The following is a 19,127-nucleotide window of genomic DNA, read 5'->3' on the forward strand; positions in this document are numbered from 1 at the left end:
TCAACCAAATTAAGATGTATAGATGTACATTTTTTCGACTTTGTGGCATGTTAGAGACCATAGGTGGTTAAAATCGAGTAGACATATGTTAGTGGATGAACAAGTTACAATCTTCTTGCATATACTTGCTCACCATATGAAAAATAGAGTTATTCAGTTTGAATTTAGGAGGTCAGGGGAAACCATAAGTCGACATTTCAATATAGTTGTACACAAGCAGTTGTTCGCCTCTAATATGAGTTATTTAAGATACTAGAGCCAATCCTTGAAGATTCAATAGATGAGAGATGGAAGTGGTTTAAGGTAAACATAAAACACATGTTTTCATAGTTTTAAAGTCAATTCTTTTTTATCAATGAACAAATAATCATAGGGCTGCCTTAGTGCATTGGATGGAACTCACATAAGGGTTCAAGTGCTTGCACAAATAAAGGGTAGGTATTGAAATAGAAGAAGACATAACTACCAATTTTCTTGGTGTGTGCTCTCTAAATGGTGAATTTATATTTGTTTTTCTGGGTTGGGAAGGCTCTGCAGCTGATAGCAGAGTCTTGAGAGATGCAATTAGTAGACCAAATGGTTTCAAAGTTCATCAAGGTATGATTTTCAGCTTTGTACTTATATAATTTAATTTTTTTAGGGGTTGTAATAGTGGTAATATGCTATATTACAGGGAATTATTATCTAGTTGATACGGGGTATACAAATTGTGAAGGCTTTTTTGCCCCATACAGAGGACAACGTATCACTTAAGTGATTGGTGTGATGGAAGACATCTCCTGAATCTCCACAAGAGTGTTTTATTATGAGACATTCATCTACTAGGAATGTCATCAAAAGGGCATTTGGATCTTGAAGATGCGTTGGGCAATATTAAGGAGTCCTTCATATTATCCTATTCGAACTCAAAATTGATATATACTTGCTTGTTGCCTTCACATAATCTCATTATGCGAGACAATGTAGATAACCTTATTGAGGCTGAATTTGATGCAATTGACTCATCGAGTCCCTAAATGGACATCAATCCCATCTCAACTATGGAACCATCAAATGCTTAGAGTGCCTTTTAGGAAAACATGGCTAATGAAATGTTTAATGCATTTATAGCTTGTAGGACTAATAGATAAAGCCTTTGGCTAGTATGAATTGTTCAATGAAATGACTTTTAATATTTTAGCTACTATGATTTTAGTTTATTGTATTAGTATGTCCAATACATTTGCATGACTTATATTTTATATATTAAAATCTTTTATGAGTTGGGATCTTATAGACTCTTATTGCTCTTTTCTCACTTTTTATACATAGAATGGAAACATAAGAAGATATTAGTAAGGGTAGCAAGAATGTTTGGACAGTTCAAGAAGACAGCATGCTTATTGAATGCTTGGTCCAATTAAAAACCGATGGAATTTGTTGTGGGATACAGGATTTAGTACGGGATATTTGAACAGACTAGAGGAGATGCTAGAGGCAAAGGCTCTAGGTTATGGATTGCTTGCTAACCCTCATATTGCTTCAAGGTTAAGAACATTTAAGAATACATGGCAAGTTGTATATGATATGGTGAATAATAAAAAAACTTTCTAGCTTTGGGTAGGATATTGAAAAAAGTGTGTGACAGCTGAAGATCATGTATGGGCTGAATATGTGAAGGTGATAGAGTCACTGTTATATAAAGTAGATTTTATATGTTATATTATTATTTTTATTTAGTTTATTTAATATATATATATATATATATATGAACCATTTATTCTTCATTTTTAGGTTAAGAAGCAAGCTGAAATTTTAGGAATAAATGCTTACCTCACTTTGAAGATCTAACATATATATGGGGTAAGGATCGTGCAATTAGAATGACTGCCTCGATGCCTTCATCTCTTGCTGAGGATGATGAAGAGGATTATAGAATTGAACATGAGATCAATGTTGAACAAGGAATTAACACAAATGCAAAATGTGATGCATCTGAGCAACAACCTGTGCAGTCAATTGAGGTCCAATCATCTACAAAACGAAAGCAAAGGAGCAATCGTGATATTATAGAGGTCCTTCCTGAAGCTATAAAGGATTCATCTTCTCATATGGACTACTCAATGATGAATTCTCAGAGAATTTATGTAAGGAATTTGCTGAAATGCGAAAAGAGTCAAGAAGGATTGGTCCTATTGATTTAGATAGAGCAGAGGAAATATATAGGCAACTTATGAGAGTACAGGGACTCACATGGGTGAGATAAACAAGGCTTATATGAAGATTATTGAGTCTCCATCACTAGTGGTTGCATTCACACTAGTTCCTGAAGACGAGATGACTACTTGGGTGCGTAGCCTTCTTGAACAAATGTGTAGGACCTTTATATATTTAGCTCTATAGGACTTCTATATGGATTGCTTTGTAGGACCATGGGCTATGTAAAATACATACTACTTCATTTATATAAAAGTGTAGTAGTATGTATTTTAAGTCTTTCTTTTTTAATATTTTAGAGATTGTAGACAGTGCCTTAATATCATTTTTTTGTAAAGCCATAGAGTGAGCTTGTATTGCATTTGTCAATATTTAGGAGGTCATAATTAATTAGTACCTCAACATTTTGTAAAGTCATATGATGAAATTTTATGTCCTGCTTTTGATAATCCATTATTTGAAGATGTTTATATATTTTGCTATTAATGGTGTTCTTGTTCTGATTATATGTATATATATACAAGTAGGTAGATTTTATATTTTGATTATGTATTTCTTTAATTTTAATATGCTATACTCTACCTCTTGGATGTGGCTGTACAACTTTTCTACATGATAACTTGATAGGAAACATTTTATTACTACATGAAGAAGCTATATTAGTGTTCATGAATATCTTCATGTTTAATAAATTTATGCTATTGGTAGGAAGCATTTTTATTGCTGTAAAATTGTACCTGTTGGTAATTTGTTTCACACGCGCGCACGCACATATGTTAATGTTTGGTTTAAATATTATAATTTGGTTTTAATATATTTAGATGGCATTATATATATACACACACATTTAAAATAGCCTTACTATTGAAGAGGACAGGGGACTAAAGTGGAAAAGAGCTGGGAAGTGTTTTGATTGATTTTTATATACAAGGGTATTTTTGTCTTTTGATTCATTAATACAGCCTATTCCCATGTTTTTTGTAATTGAACCAAACATTTTTACCTTATTGCATCTCCTTTCCTTAAAAGCATACCAAACAAAATAGTAGTAATCATCATTACATTACATTACATTCCATTCCATTCCCATGGATTCTTTGAACCAAACGTGCCATTAAGTGTAATCATTGCAATTATTTTTCCAAAAGTGTTTATAATAAATGAATCATTTACATTTATTTTACAATAAAATGTCATATTAAATATGAATAAATATGAAAAGACATGACTAATTTAAAAACAAATAACTATTTTATTAGAGGATAAAATTCGATTAAAATATCTTATATAATAATAATAACTCAATCGCTGAGTCATATTTGTATTCTTAGTAGACAGAAACGTACAGTCTGTGACAATTAATGTCAGAATTGGTGAATGATACTGTAGATGAGAGTTGAAACGGAGACATGGCAATGCGATCATGCAAGGCAGTGCCATAACAATCCTAGATCCTAATGTTGCCTCATTACTTATTTGTTTATTTAATGAAAATTTAATTTTTTAATCCTTCAACTTTTAACTCACTTGTAACTCAGTTTTTCAATTATAATTTACTGCAACTCAGTCTTTCAAATATGATTCATTGTTACTCAATTCCTCAACTTTTAACTCATTTTGAAGGATCAAAATATTAATTTTTCTTTATTTAATTTATTAATAGGAAACGTTCGATCCTTTGTGAGACCCATGATAGTACTAGTGCCCTAGCACAGCCATACAAACACACGAGCTTGAGAGTAGTGGACCATGTGCCATTGCCCCAATCAGTGGCGGACCTAGGACCCTAGGCCAGTGGGGGCAATCTATTTAAAAGAAAAGATAACTATTGTCATATCATAGGAAACTATACTAATATCATGTAAAATTTATATAAAATCAAATATTTACATACCTTACAATTGTTGTCGACGTGGTTTCATATTTTGAAACCGTTGAACAATCAATTCATTATCAATACTGTTAAAAATATCCTTTTCAATGTAGGTCACAAAGCAATCATTCATCTATTTATTTCTCATTCAATTGCGTAACCAATTTTTCACAATCTTCATGGCAGAGAATGCTCTTTCTACTGTTGCTGTAGCAATGGGTAAAATCATTGCTAACTTCAATAAAAGATAAACAAGTAGATAAACAACATGTCTTCCCGTTTCAACTAATTTTTCTGCAAGACTATTAATATATTTCAGAGATGTAAATTCAACACTGCCATGCATATCAATTATGTAAGTCTCAAGCTGATTGTCAAGCATCACCAAATCAGTTGAAGAAAAGTCATGTGGATAAAATTTGGCAAACTTAATCAATTTGCTCTTGTCAAAACTAGAGAACGAGTTGCCTGGATTTAAACAAGCCATGCAAAGGAGCAATTCAGTATTTGTCTCAGTGAAACGATCATTAAGTTCCTAAAGTTGCATGTCCACAATAGTATAAAATAATTCAACTCAGTAATGATGTTCTACTGTAATATCTTGAGCTTTACCTTTGCGACGTGATCTCCCTTTAGACGAGAAAAGGTCTTCCATGTTTGGAACATCAATATCATGCAAATTACAAAACAGAGTTACTTCATCCAATAAAGACTCCCATCCACTATCTCTCATAATTTGTAATCGTTTCTTTACAATGTTAACCAAATTCATGGCATTGACAATATCTTGATCTTTTCTTTACAATGCCTGTGATAATTCATGTGAAATACCCAGTACATGTTTCATTAGATGTAAAGTAAATGCAAAATTAAAAGCTTCTATCAACTGTAAGAGACCATTAGCCTCAGCTCTTTAGTCTGCACTTGAGCCATCTTCCTTTATAATTTCAAGCACATCAATCACAGAAGAATACATTACTGTTGGATTAACCAAAGTTGCATAATGAGAACTCCAACGTGTGTCAACACCTCGCTTGAGACTAACTTCTTAGTTCAAGCCTCGTTCCAGTGGAAATTTCTCCATTTTTCAAAGCTTCTTTAATTTTAGCTATTTGTTTTTCACGAAGTATATCAATTCTTTTGCAAGAACCCCCAACAACATTTAACAAAGTAGACACCAAATTGAAAAGAGAAGCAACTTGAATGTGATTCTTAGCAATGGCAACTAAGGTGAGTTGTAATTGATGAGCAAAGCAATGTACATAAAATGCACATGAATTTTCTTTTAAAATCAAACTTTTGAGACCACAAAATTCACCTTACATGTTACTAGCACCATCATAACCTTGTCCGTGGATGCTAGATATACTCAACCCATGTGTGCTGAACAATTTATCAATTGCCCTTTTCAATGATAAAGCTGTAGTATCCTTAACATGCATTATGCCAAGAAATCGTTCAACAATGCTTCCTTTTTTATTAACATAACGCAAAGCAACAGCTATTTGCTCTTTATTTGAATTGTCACGTGCCTCATCAACAATAATGGAAAACAATTCATTTCCAAGATCATTAATAATTGCATTAGTGGTCTCCACAGCAGCAGCATGAACAATATCCTTTTGAATTTTATGAGCAGTTAAATGACTATTTTCAGGAGCTCTGTCTAAGACAATATTTTTAATTGATTCATTATGATCAGCAAGAAACTTTGGAAGTTCAAGGAAGTTACCTCTATTGGCTAACATACATGATTCATTATGACCATGAAAAGCTAATCCTTGCTTCAAAAGAAAGCGAATGTAGTCAATTGAAGCTGTCAATCGCTTTCGGTATAAGTCTCAAACTTGTTCATCTTGCTTGGCAATTGTAACTTCTATGTGTTGATTTTGATTCATCAAATATTGACATTTCTTCCAAGCAATATTGTGAGCACTATTAGGGCCTCCAACATGAGATGAGAGTCTTTCTTTTTTATTCCAATTTGTAAATCCTTCCATAACAAATGAATCAACACCAGATTGCTTCCCAAAATTAGGATTAAAAAGGTAACAACACAAGCAAAATGCTGTATCTTTTTCTATGCTATACTCTAACCAATTACCAAATTCATTAAACCAAGAGGGACAAAATTTTCTCAAAGTCTTCCCAATTCTTCTTTGGGTAAAATTATGTTGAATAGGTTGACATGGTCCCTTTTGTAAATAAGCTCTTCTTATCTTATCCCTCTCATTAGGATGATAAGATGAAATTTTAATCCGTTTTCCTAGGTCCGATGGCAACTCTTCTAAAGATTGATTCTCTTGTTATTGATGGTGGTGGTGAGGATTTGATTGATGATGTATGGATGAAGATTGATGCTCCTCACATGGCACTTTTCTCTTTAAGAATCTTTCTATATTCTTTTCAAAATTCAAATAATTTGTGATTCACCTATTGTAAATCAAAATTATCTAATCAATATACTTAAAAAAATATCTCATCATAAATAAATAATTAACTAAAAATAGAAATTAATTTTATAATTAACAAATAGGCATCTCATGATCCAATTATTCTTGAAATCTATTGTCTCAAGATTCAAAATAACTACTCAGTACAAACAAAAGCAACTCACAATCAATTAGATTTATTTATATAGTATTCTATTGCAAGCCAACATTTTGATAATCTATTACAAGCCACGTGCAAGCCACTTTTGTCATTTTAATCTTTAATATTGATGCGCAAATGAAGTTCATTCCACGGTCAACACTCACCAACATTATCAAAATAAATATTTAAATAATTATTTAAAAATTAATAAATAACTTTCCATCGTCTTCTACCCACGTGCAAGCTCTCATTTTTCAATGACTTTTCCTTCTCAAATCACTTTTTCTACAACCTTTTCGTCTTTTTCCTCAATCAATCCCATTATCTCTTAGTCTCATCTCTGGCTCAACTGCTCAACTTCTCTTTTTAGTTGACTCTCTAGTTCCATGATTTTCGTTCTCCCAAATCGACAGATTCAAACATGAAAGTGAAGTTTTTTCAACTCACAGCTCTCGACTGCTTGCTCTATGTTCATAATCAAGGTGAAGATTCAAGAAAAACTAGAAAGTACCTGAGTTTGGCGTGTTCTTCTTTTGGTAAAGCTTGAAGCTATGGTTCTCCAAAATCCAGTTCTTCGGTTCTCCTCCTGTGCGAGTCTGCCACTACTTCTCTTGGTATGGGGCCAACTGACTGTGGGCACAATTTTTAAAAGCTAAGTTTTGTTAGATTTTATTATTTGAAATAATTATTATTGAGGATGAGGTTTGTCGTTTGGGTGAGGATCAATTATTCATTTTTTATTTTGTGGGCTTTGTTACAAAGACTGGATTTGGGCTAAGTTTATTGCTTTGATTTGGACTAAATTTCACTGGGTTCAAAAAAAAGAGATGAGTGGGGACAAGATGCAAAATTTACCACATATACCCATGTAAATTTTTTATTTTTAGGGGGGGCATTTGCCCACACTGACCACTATATAGGTCCGCCACTGGCCCCAATGACTTGCTATATATTCCCACCCCCTTCTAGAAAAGAAAAATCAAAAACAAAAGATGATATGAATCAAAAGAAAGATGGAGGAATAAGGTCTCATCTAGCAAAAAAAAAGGGAACTAATTGTTATGATGTTCATTATAATATGCTTATGATATGATATGATTATTGCTTAATAACCTTTACTTTTACTTTTATTTTTAAGCAAAAATACAAACATTAGTCTACATTTATGAGAAGTTTTAAGGGAGAATGACAATTAAGGACCTGCTAAGAACATTAATCCCAATTACGGACCGTGAAATTTTGAAATCCGAGTTAAGGACCATGGTCCTTAATTGTGATAAAAAAAATGAAATTTGTGAGGTGAGATTTACTAACGCGATTTGGGAATTCACTAACCCAACTTGAGAAAATTACTAACGTATATTGTGAAAACATGAAACCCCACTTGGAAATGGAATGTTTAATAAAAAGCGTCATTTGGGAATTCACTAACTAGACTTGAAAAAATTTCTAACGTATATTGTGAAAAAATGAAACCCCACTTGAGAATCATTAATAAAAAGTGACATCCAAATTGGTGTTTTTTATTAAACAATCGATTCCCAAGTGAAGTTTCATGTTTTCACAATATACGTTAGAAATTTTTCCAAGTCTAGTTAGTGAATTCCCAAGTGGCACTTTTTTAAACATTCCATTTCCAAGTGGGGTTTCATGTTTTTCACAATATACGTTACAATTTTCTCAAGTTGGGTTAGTGAATTCCCAAGTGGCAATAATGAATCCCACCTCACAAATTTTATTTTTTTTATCACAATTAAGGACCATGGTCCTTAACTTGGATTTCAAAATTTCACGGTCCGTAATTGGGATTAATGTTCTTAGCAGGTCCTTAATTGTCATTCTCCTAAGTTTTAATTCATTTTAAGATAACGATCCGCATCATGCATGTCTATTATTTATTCTTCAACTATATGATGCATGTAATTTAGCTACTATAATTTATCCTTTGTAATGATATGTTGATTTCAATATCATAATTCTAAGAATGGGAATCTCTAGTTGAGCTTGAAGTTCACTATAGTGGCTGTCCCCAGTAAATAACATAAGATATGTGAAACATCCTTCTTTACTAATTACAATTAACATTCCAAATCCATGATAATCAAGGGGTTAACTCATAAAGAGATTACCAAGTTTGTAATTTGAAATAATAGGATCCTAAGTTTTCATAATTTAAAAAAAAGTCAAACACAGTCATTAAATCTTTAATCAGAGTAAAATCATGCCGCAAAAGCATGAGATATCTTAGAGAAGTGAAAGTAGTTGAAAAATATCAAATTATTGAAAACAAAGCAGTATGTTGCTGCTTATGCACCATGTGCCATGGCGTGTTGCACACTCATAATAGCAAATTCTACTATCATTTAACAACAAATTCGAGAAACTTCTGACGTACCCTATTTTTTATTTGATGTTTAAATGAGATGATCTAGGTGTTTATGGAAAGCTCTTTTTATAAACTAACTAATAGCACAAGTTTACTTTCAAATCAAGTCATACCAGGAAGTTGGACACCTAAAAACATTTTCCTAACTTTTTCAACTTTCTAAATAAAGGGGATGTCCAAAACCCTACACAAGTACCAAAGCTATTCCTAACACTAAAACCATATTCATTAGGCTAAGAACTATTTGTACAACACACCACATGCATAAATACACTACTATATCAAAATTTCACTTCTCAACCCTTTTAATACCAAAAACAGAAGGGAGATGTTTTAGCATTGCATTTCATTAAAATCATCTATATCATGTTTAAAATAACCTTACTACACTTGCACTAGTATTTTGACCCTAATCACATTCACAACTCTTCAACAACAATATCTTAAGGCTCAAAATACATTTCAGATATCACAAACAACTATATAGTACAAGTGTAAACAAAATGCATTCTAATTGGCAATATTTAATCTATTACACAAAATAAATTAATCATAGAGGCATACTACAATATGAATACATAGATTTCTAAGCCTCCGGAGCTTTTTTTCCTTTTTACACCAGAGCTAGAATCTATAAAATGTTAAAGAAGAGGGGTGAGTCTAGTCACTCAATAACCAAAGTAAGCCTACCGTAAGCAATTGCATATCAATTAAATAAACATATAAGATTAATGATGATTTTCTCAAAATACACACTAATATAGGTAACACAAATTATTATTATTTCTCAATTAACTCATTCTCATCTCGATCACAAGATATATTGCCATAAGACATATAGACATGTGACAATGATCTAATTTATTACCTTGACTTGCCACAAACTTAAACATTATGTGACACCTTATATGATACATATGCATGATCAAACCATCCTTATACCCTCTTTATTTTCTCTTACTGAAACCATAGGCTATAATATCAAATAGGGCTTTGTTTATGTGATTAGACTATCTAAGCTCACTAATTATTAGCTGTGACCTGGCCAAAGATCACAGGACTCATTCTCAGACCACGGCTTCCCCCACTCTCGAACGTTTGGGGTATAGCTAATCTCTTCAATAAACTAGTAGAGATAGATAGTTATAATTTCTCAATAAACTATGAGATAAAGCTATACCTTTATGCAACAAAAGGCAGCTGAAAATATCATATGGATTTCAACTATTCCACTCTCTAGGCAAACTCCCGCCAACTGATTATGTCATACACAATGTCCACTCATTTTTTTTTCACAATATCATTTTCAAAAATCAAAACATTGGGCTTATGATCATGCACTACCTAAGTGAGTATCAAATCTCATTTCTTATATATCACATATATTAACTACTTTCAAAATCAACACAATCATCTATATTCTATTATGCTTAATCATCATTCAAAATCTTCATGCCAAATATTAATTTCATATTTCCATACAAATTGTAGCTTGAAATATATTTCAAATACACCTTCACATTTTGGTTCAAATCAAAATGAATGCACTAACACATATAGCATAGCATGTTATCACATCAACATAATCAATCATTCACATACACAAACCTATTTTCACATTAACATACAATTAATAAATAACTATCCAAAATAGAGTTCCCTCAGTTATCTCAAATTTTTGAGATGCTAAAGGTTTATCCCTCAATAATTAGCTTCCAAGCTTTATTTCCTAAGCCAAAATGGTGCCCAAATTCTCAATCTACAATTAATCAATCATAAACTCATCAATATTTCTAAGAGCACAATTTCAACTCTCACACTTTCACTTTGACAACACCTAACACCCTTATTTCTTACCTTTAAGCTTACCTATTAGGTTTAATAACTTTGTTTAGTTTCTAGTAGCATCATTAATCATTTCTAATGTCATTAACATCTTAACAACCCCTATTAATCCTTATTAAATGCTCATTTTCAGGTATACTGAGGCTCACCAATCAAAGATGTCAAAACTCATCATTTCTAGGTTTAAATACTCTAAACAACTTCCATTAACTCCATTTAAGTTAATAAATTTAGACCCATAACCTATATGGATTGAAAACCATCTCTCATTATCAAACCCTAACTAAAAACTTTAAGTGGAAGAGAATAGAAGATTAGGGTGTAGGGCACTTATCTTGACTGTTTTCTAATACTAAAATACTCTCAAACAACTAATGTTGCAAACCCTAGTAGAGTAAGGACAAACTTCTTAATTTTTCTCTTCTTTCTCTTTTGTTTTTTTATCTCAATTTGTGATCAATTTATTAGAGAATTTGGCCGTGTGTTGCTATGCACATAACACGCGTTGCGGTACATGGCATAAAGTTTGTTGTCATCTATGCACTGTGGCAGATGACAGAGACACTTCCTTCATGTTTTCTCCTCCTTTCAATGCTCGGATGGCATGTCTTTACTTTAGACCCATAATTATGGCTGAAAACACAACTGAATACATTTATTAGACCTCCCTAGCCACACACAACATCAAATCGCTCAATTACTATAATCAAACTTGATTAGTTTCTTAATAATTTAATGATTGAAATTTAGAATGTTACAATATATTTATACAACATCTCTTTTTCCTTTTCCAACTTATAGACATACTTGCTATATTATTCCTTTAACAATAAAACAAATTGATACAACTAGCAAAAAAGGATCAATCCTGCAACTCTAGATTGCAGCTGAGCCATTTGTATGACTATGTAATAGTTAAATATATTATTGACTCTTGACTAATTAAAGGTATTTCAAATTTTACGATCCTATCTCTTCAATATAGTTACAATTATGTATTAAAAGTTGAAACATGGTTGGATGATCAATTAATTTGAAGTATATAGTTTGAAGTGATATTATCTCAAGTTGTGGTAGCCACGACCTACTCATGTGAGATTCATATAAGACATATCGCTTTCTCTTTCTTTCTTTCCTTCGAGATGTCAAAGGATGATAGGGAATCAGCTCACTGGAGGCAATAATTGGGTAATAGATAAGGAAAGTTAAGCCTTGAGATCATTAAAGCTCTTATTAGCATTATGAAGAGTTTAAATATGTGATTTAACTTCTTCTGGTAGTATCCTAGCAAAGCTTCCCTTTTTGAGATAGTCCATCGCTTGATTGGTAGCTTCTAGTCTTATCACATAAAATTTTTCCTGTCAAACCAAAATTATATTCTTACAAGCACAAACTCTCTTATCTTGTAATTAATGCAACCAACAAAAAGGAAGATATCAAATTTCAACCTGTGCCCATGAGCCATGTTGATTAACAACCCAATCATCTGCCATGACAAGTTTAGGAAAGAGGTAGACCCTCGTAATGTGTTCTCGTATAAACCTATGAAAGTAATTGACACCAGTAATAGGGATTATTTAGACCATATGAAAGAAATTATAGGAAGGAATCACTATAAATAAGCACAATCCTTAATACAAGTGGGCTAGCTCTCACACAAAACATTATAGGATAATATCAGTACAACAAAATGCATGGACAGCTGATACATAAGGGATAGAAAATAATGAAATAATACACACCATAATCATTAATAATATGGGTTTAATGCTTATTAAGGAATTAAGTACATAGATATAGTTAATAAGATCTTGTTATCAAGCTGGTTGCAGCTCTACCATATACCATAAATCTTAATATGATTATTAGTAATTCAAGTAAATGCTACTAGCATAATAAGATGTTAATTGATTGCCCCAATGCAATTATAGTCTATTATAGAATCTAACTTATATATCTTGATGAATATGGTTGGATGGACCATGTATACAAGTTGGATCAACTGACTTTGAAATCCACCTATTTAGAACAAGGACACATACAAAGATTTAGAATATCTACCAATCTCTTTATCAACCACGTTGGCATTCTCAAACTCTTGAATATACTTGGAGAGGTAAGACTTCAATTTCACAACCATTTACTCATCTTTCAATGGCAACAACTCATTTGCATAATACTACCATAGTCAATCATGGCATGTATTTAGATCTACAGTAGAATATCCATATATAGGAGTTAATCTTCATGCTTGAAGTAGAACTATTAACTAATATAACATCATATGAACATAACAAAATTGAACACTTAAAAAGTTAGCTTGCAGAAATGTCATAGAATCACTTTGGTGCTCATCTTGAATGACATTCAAGTCAAAGAATGTCCATGCAAATGAGTTGTCAAACCCAAAGCAAGCATTAGTGGCAATCAAAATCTTCACCTAGTAAACTAGAATTTGATAACAAAAATCAAGGCCATAATTGCTAACAAACTAGTTTCATACACTGCCTAAAGGCACAAATGGCACTTGAATAGAAAACAACACAAATGTAACATATATAATCATTTATTGTGAGCCATGTGCTAGTTTTATGTTAAAAAGAAATGAAGGAAATACATGTCTGGTTCCCCTAGGAAGATTGATAATGTTTTGAGGTGTGTTTTGATTAGTACGTGATATAAAAGTAGTAAAAATGAACATGTTTTATTTTTCCAAACCTTCTGGTCAAGCTAAAGTTTAACAGTGAGAACATCAAAACTTTTGAAGTTTAAAACCTTCAAAAAGTCCTCCCTTGAACATAGTGTTAGACTAAAGAAAAAGTAATGGCAATTAAAAATGGTACGAAGAAAATTAGTAAGTGAATTTACTTTTATGAGATCCTAAAGCAAAAACACAAAAAAATTAAATCCACTTTTTTTAAGTTCATCTAAATAGGTTAAAAACAAGAATGGATTTAAAGCCTTTATGATATAATGTTAGCTCACTAAAAATTGCTACGTAGAATTAAAAAAGCTTGAAAATAATTGCAATATTTGTGTATAAGTATAGATGAAATTATTAAAGCTACCAAATCTAGAAATACCATACCTTTTATTTATAATTTATTGTAGAGTAGAAATTGCCACTGCCATGATCACTACATCAGCTTTATAGGTCACCCACCACAAACTACCTCTGAAACATAGCCTATTTCCTCATTGAAGATTAAGTCTATCACTCTCTTATTTTTCAAAAATTTACAACCCTTAGCTCCTTAGGAATCCATCCACAACTCAAAAATCTTTTCTTTTATAACTCCACGAGGCCATGCTATATCAAAATCTATCTGGATTCATAAAGCAAGTAAACTTATTCTTGCATTCTGCTAAAGTACATGTGAGGGTAGATAATAGGTAAAACATGTACAATGGCAATATGAACTACATAATGAATGATTTTGGAACAATAGAAATTGAACATATAATGTTTAAAATGTACTTATTGCATGGTCAAATTACAAGTGTGCTCTCTTAGTGTTATCTTATGTTATCTTACATTATTAGCAACTTATATGCTCCTCAAACAAATGAGTGATCGTAAATATAATTTTTTATGAACCATGTTTCAAAGCCAGTCTCAAAAGTTATGAAAGATATAAAGAGAAACCTTTCCTATATCTTGACCTTTCTTTCCAGTTGCTTTCCATTCTTTTTCTGTACTTTTTTTAACATATTTTCTAATTTTTTAGATGTTTTCGTTGCCCCACTCTCTTATTAATTAGGAGAGTAGGATTTATCACATTTTATGATATATTGCTAGGGTAATCCTAATATCTAACTGCAATTACAAACCTGGCTAGCAAGGATAATAAAATTTAGCAATCCCAGTATTGCAGTACACTACATTGCTCTGTTGGAGCAAACAGGTCCTCATGAACTAATGACCCTAGTATATCCTGATAAAGCCTCTCTGAGCAACCAAATTATTTGAAAATCTCCCTTGTAATAACTACCAATTGAACATCCAAATGAATCAAATGACAAATTAGATAATTATTTTGAATTTGAAAAAAAAGCTTGAATCATATTTCCTCCAAGTTGTGTCAGTGTTGTCAAAGTTAATCACTAGAATGAGGATGTTTTGTCAATGAATTTTCAAGAATAATGAAGTAATACTTGGAAAAATGTACTTGATCAAGCAATTCCATTCTGTTTATTAATAAAAACGATTGTGAGTTGGGAAGCAGACTGAGCATAAACAGGCATGTTAAGGAAAGGGAAATGAAAAGAAGAATGAGCATAAACAAAAGCATATTAAGGAAAAGGAAGTGAATTGTAAAAGTCAATCAAGTAAGTAAACCCCTAGAAATGATTTTTTTTTATTAAATCATATACAAATGGAAAGTTAGAAAAATGTCAAAATAAGTTTCATCAATTGAAGGAAAAGTAAAGATAAAATGGTAATGCTTAATATTTGATATATCCTCAGGCATCCTCCTCCCTTATGGCTCTAAAGAATTGGAATACAGGCATTAGTACAAGGGTATATGTCTGTGCATAAAAATGAGTCCTCCAATGAAACTCAAGTGTTGTTATTAAATAAGAAGTTAACATTGGAATCATAATATAGAAAGTTTAATTGGTTTTACATAAAAGGTAGGTTCTTGTAGTAATTAATCTTTCATAAAAAGAGAGAGAAAGAGAGAGAGTGTATGTGACAAGCTATGTTATCCATGTATCATGAACAATACCACTTATTCTTCATACTCTACACAATACACAGCAACTATGTCTAATTTGCAGAAAAGATGGTGATAGGCAAATTGTGTTACATACTAAGCTACCATTGATAACAATCTTACACAATAAACATGTCATGTAATAAAAAAATGAAGAAGGAGTTAGTTAAAGGGTAAGCGATAGTTAAAATTAATTAGTTGATTAGGATCAATTTAGCCATAAATACATGGATTAGGTTGGGTTGTAAAGAGGCCTTTAGAACAATGAGGAATTGAGTATTTTGTTTCCACACTTTCTCTCTCTCATCAATCTATCTCTCTCCTTTGTATTTCCTTTTATTTCCTTTCTATCCCTTCTTTCACTATCTTCCACTCCTTCCTTTCTCATGCAATAATGGTATCACTCATTGTTGATATGATAGTAATATGGGTAATGACTTAGGAGGTCATGGGCTTTTAGCAGTTCATATTTATACGGAATTACCCAAATATGTAGGTGGACATAAATCCCTAGCCATTTCACTTTTCTTTTTTTAAAATTCCAACATTGTGGGTCAAAGGAAAATATACTTCATGTATAATATTCTTGCAGCCATTAAAGGTAGAAATGTCAACCTATCCAATAAAGGAAGCTACAAAAATTACAAATAAAATAAAGAACATATAAGGATTCAACTTTAAGAAATAAGACATGAGGCTAAAAAGAAGTATGCATATACTTGGCTATAATATAAGGTTTCCTAATGGAGTAAGCAATTGAGGCAAATCTTGAAATATTAGATGCAGTTTCTCTCAAGTCATACAAAGACATTTATCTAATAGAAATAGAGGAGAGTAGAAAGTCTTGTTTTTTTAATGTATTAAAAGTAATGAATAATGCTTATCGCCAAAAAAAAATGATGGCATATAGCATCATAATTACCTCCAATCCTTCTTTAGAATATTGTGTAGATTTTGTCTAATTAGTGAAAGGCTTAATGCCCAACTCATCAACAAGGTTAAATATGTTTTGAAAGGCATGATAATAACCTAAAGATAAATAAATAAATAAATAAATTACAATAACGATCTAAATCATGACAACTATAAGTAAAAGTAAAATAAATCCAAAATAAACCTTGATCAATGATCTTTTGAGAAGGGAAATGAGCATTCATTCGTTAAATACAGAGGAAGAAATTCATTGTCCTATGTCTTAAAATGAATATTCAATTTCAACTTCATCACCATCCCTTCCAAAAATGTAGATGGTAAGTAATTCATGGAGTACTTTCAAAAACTATTATAAAGTGGTCAATTTAGTCACCAATTGTACAAAACAAGATGTCGAAATTACTTAAATTTGGCCTTTTGATTTTTCTTCAAGAACATGTTAGAAGAAGAATTACCTTAGATTATTGTAGTATCAGGATATCCAAAACCGTAGTTGCCTTCAAGAATGGTGATGTTAAAGGCCCTGAAATAGAATCCAATACAATAACTGAAGAAATTGAGAAGCAACTTAACATATGTCAAGAAAACTAAGGAAATTAAAAAGGATGAAAGACCTGATTACAAAGGTGATAAGTAGGTCTAAGGCTAGCCTAGCTAGAGCCGATGATTACTACTTTTCTTTTGCTACTTTATCCCCTATTAGAAGAGCATTGTGGAGGTTTAGCTCCACAACAAAACACTCTTAAGTTCCTCCTAACATTTGGTAAGCACGATGGGAAGTGATCCTTTTGCAAACAAGCATGATCGGACTATTATGGGCAACAACTTTCAACCACTAGTTATGATAAGTTAGGAAGATATAGAAAATTAACAAGGTAATTAGCAGCTATAATGATAGAAATCTTTGACTATCAATCAATGCCATCAATAGCACACTAGTATACTATAGAATTCATCTATAAAATATACATTGTTTGGCAGGCAATTTTCTTGTTGGCTTATTCACCGCCGTTCATTGTATTAGTTAGGTTTCATCTTGTTATCGTTTAATATCTCTGCCGTCATTTCTCTAGCTTTTATGAGACAATGATAGTGTAACTGTATTATATTTATGGGGATTGTTACTAGCTCAATTATTGTAATCAAATTTATAACTTGAATTGCCAATATCTATCTATTTAGGGAAAATGATAGTAAATCTCTTTAAATTATCTAAATGACATATTGGTCCCATGAAATGGCATAATTTTTTTGGAGTCCCAAGGAATTTTTCTATCATTAAGGAATTAAAAGAAATGACACTTTTGCCCTTAATTCAAATTAAAAAAAACTAACGGATGCCATTTCCTCCATTTTCTTTGTGTCTCATGCTCTGTGTTGTCTCCATTACCGTCTTGCCTCAACTGTGTCTCCATTACTGTCTCGCCATTATAGTGTGACTATAGCTCGACAATCAGCATTCTCATATGCAATTTGCCTCACCTCTAGTAGCTTTGACCTTCTTAACATTCCCAATAGTATTTCTGTCATTGTGGGTTTGTGGGTGTCAGTATTGTCATCATCATGAGTCCAACAATTTCTCTCCCTCTCTCCCCAATCACACTTGATTCTGGTTCACTCCTTCCCACTCTTCCTTCTTTCCTCTTCTTACTTTAGTAATTATAAGATTATGTTTGTGGGTGTGGAACTTGAATTTGTGGTTAACGAGTTATTTTCATTTTGATGGAAACCCAATCTTGTGCTATTTATTTTTTTCCAAACTGCATTCTCTTTTCATTTAAATGGATTTGAATATTCACTTTACATCATACTGGAGATTTATATGAAAAAGATGTTGTTATCCCTAGCATGATCATTGTTTGTCATAGAAGGGTATGATTCTATATCTCTAACAATGCATTTCAACTAAAAAAAATCATCATTGTTTTTTCTATTGAAATGATCAGATACTATGTTTATGTTTGGTCTCTCTTTGGCCATAATCACTTCTTTAAGTTTAATTTCTTTATAGGTTGCTTTCATTTGTAAGATTTCCCTTTCTAAATCACAATAAACTCCAACATTAAGGTAATCAAGGGATTAAACACTCACAGGATTATCAAGTTTGTAAAATTACATAAGTCTCAAATCATTTATAATGAAATCTCAAATTTCAACATTTTCAATCTTTAAAAATTACTGAATTTGCTTAAATCAGAGTTTTAAAATAATATGGAAGCTTGGAAATCTTTAGGAACCTAAAACAATGAGTTTCAAAACTCAAGACTATATTTTGTGTAGAAAACATCCCATGTGTCACAACTTAAGACATATGTGCCATAGCTCACTTGCCTCTGTGCCATATGCCATGGCGCATTGCACAAATTTGACAGCAATAGCTGTTGTCATTTGACAGCACAAGGAGAAAACTTTAAACATGTCTTAAATCTCCATCTGATATCTGATTGAGGTAGTTGTGGCGTCTACACTGAGCTTTCTCCTAGCTCTCTAATGGCATAAGTTTCACACTCAAATTCAGTTTCTATAAAAAGTTGGATACCAAACCCTATTTTACTATTTTTTTTACACAAAACACATAATA

The 19,127-nt window shown here is 31.9% G+C and overlaps 1 pseudogene; it reads right to left on the reverse strand.

The window, feature by feature from the left end:
* Window positions 1-4,091: 4,091 nt before the first annotated feature.
* On the reverse strand, window positions 4,092-13,035 carry LOC129295256 (uncharacterized; annotated as a pseudogene).
* Window positions 13,036-19,127: the final 6,092 nt, after the last annotated feature.

The sequence above is a fragment of the Prosopis cineraria genome, unplaced genomic scaffold, assembly GCF_029017545.1.
Source record: "Prosopis cineraria cultivar Desert tree isolate PC_DT_omini unplaced genomic scaffold, ASM2901754v1 PC80, whole genome shotgun sequence".
Classification (NCBI taxonomy): domain Eukaryota; kingdom Viridiplantae; phylum Streptophyta; class Magnoliopsida; order Fabales; family Fabaceae; genus Prosopis; species Prosopis cineraria.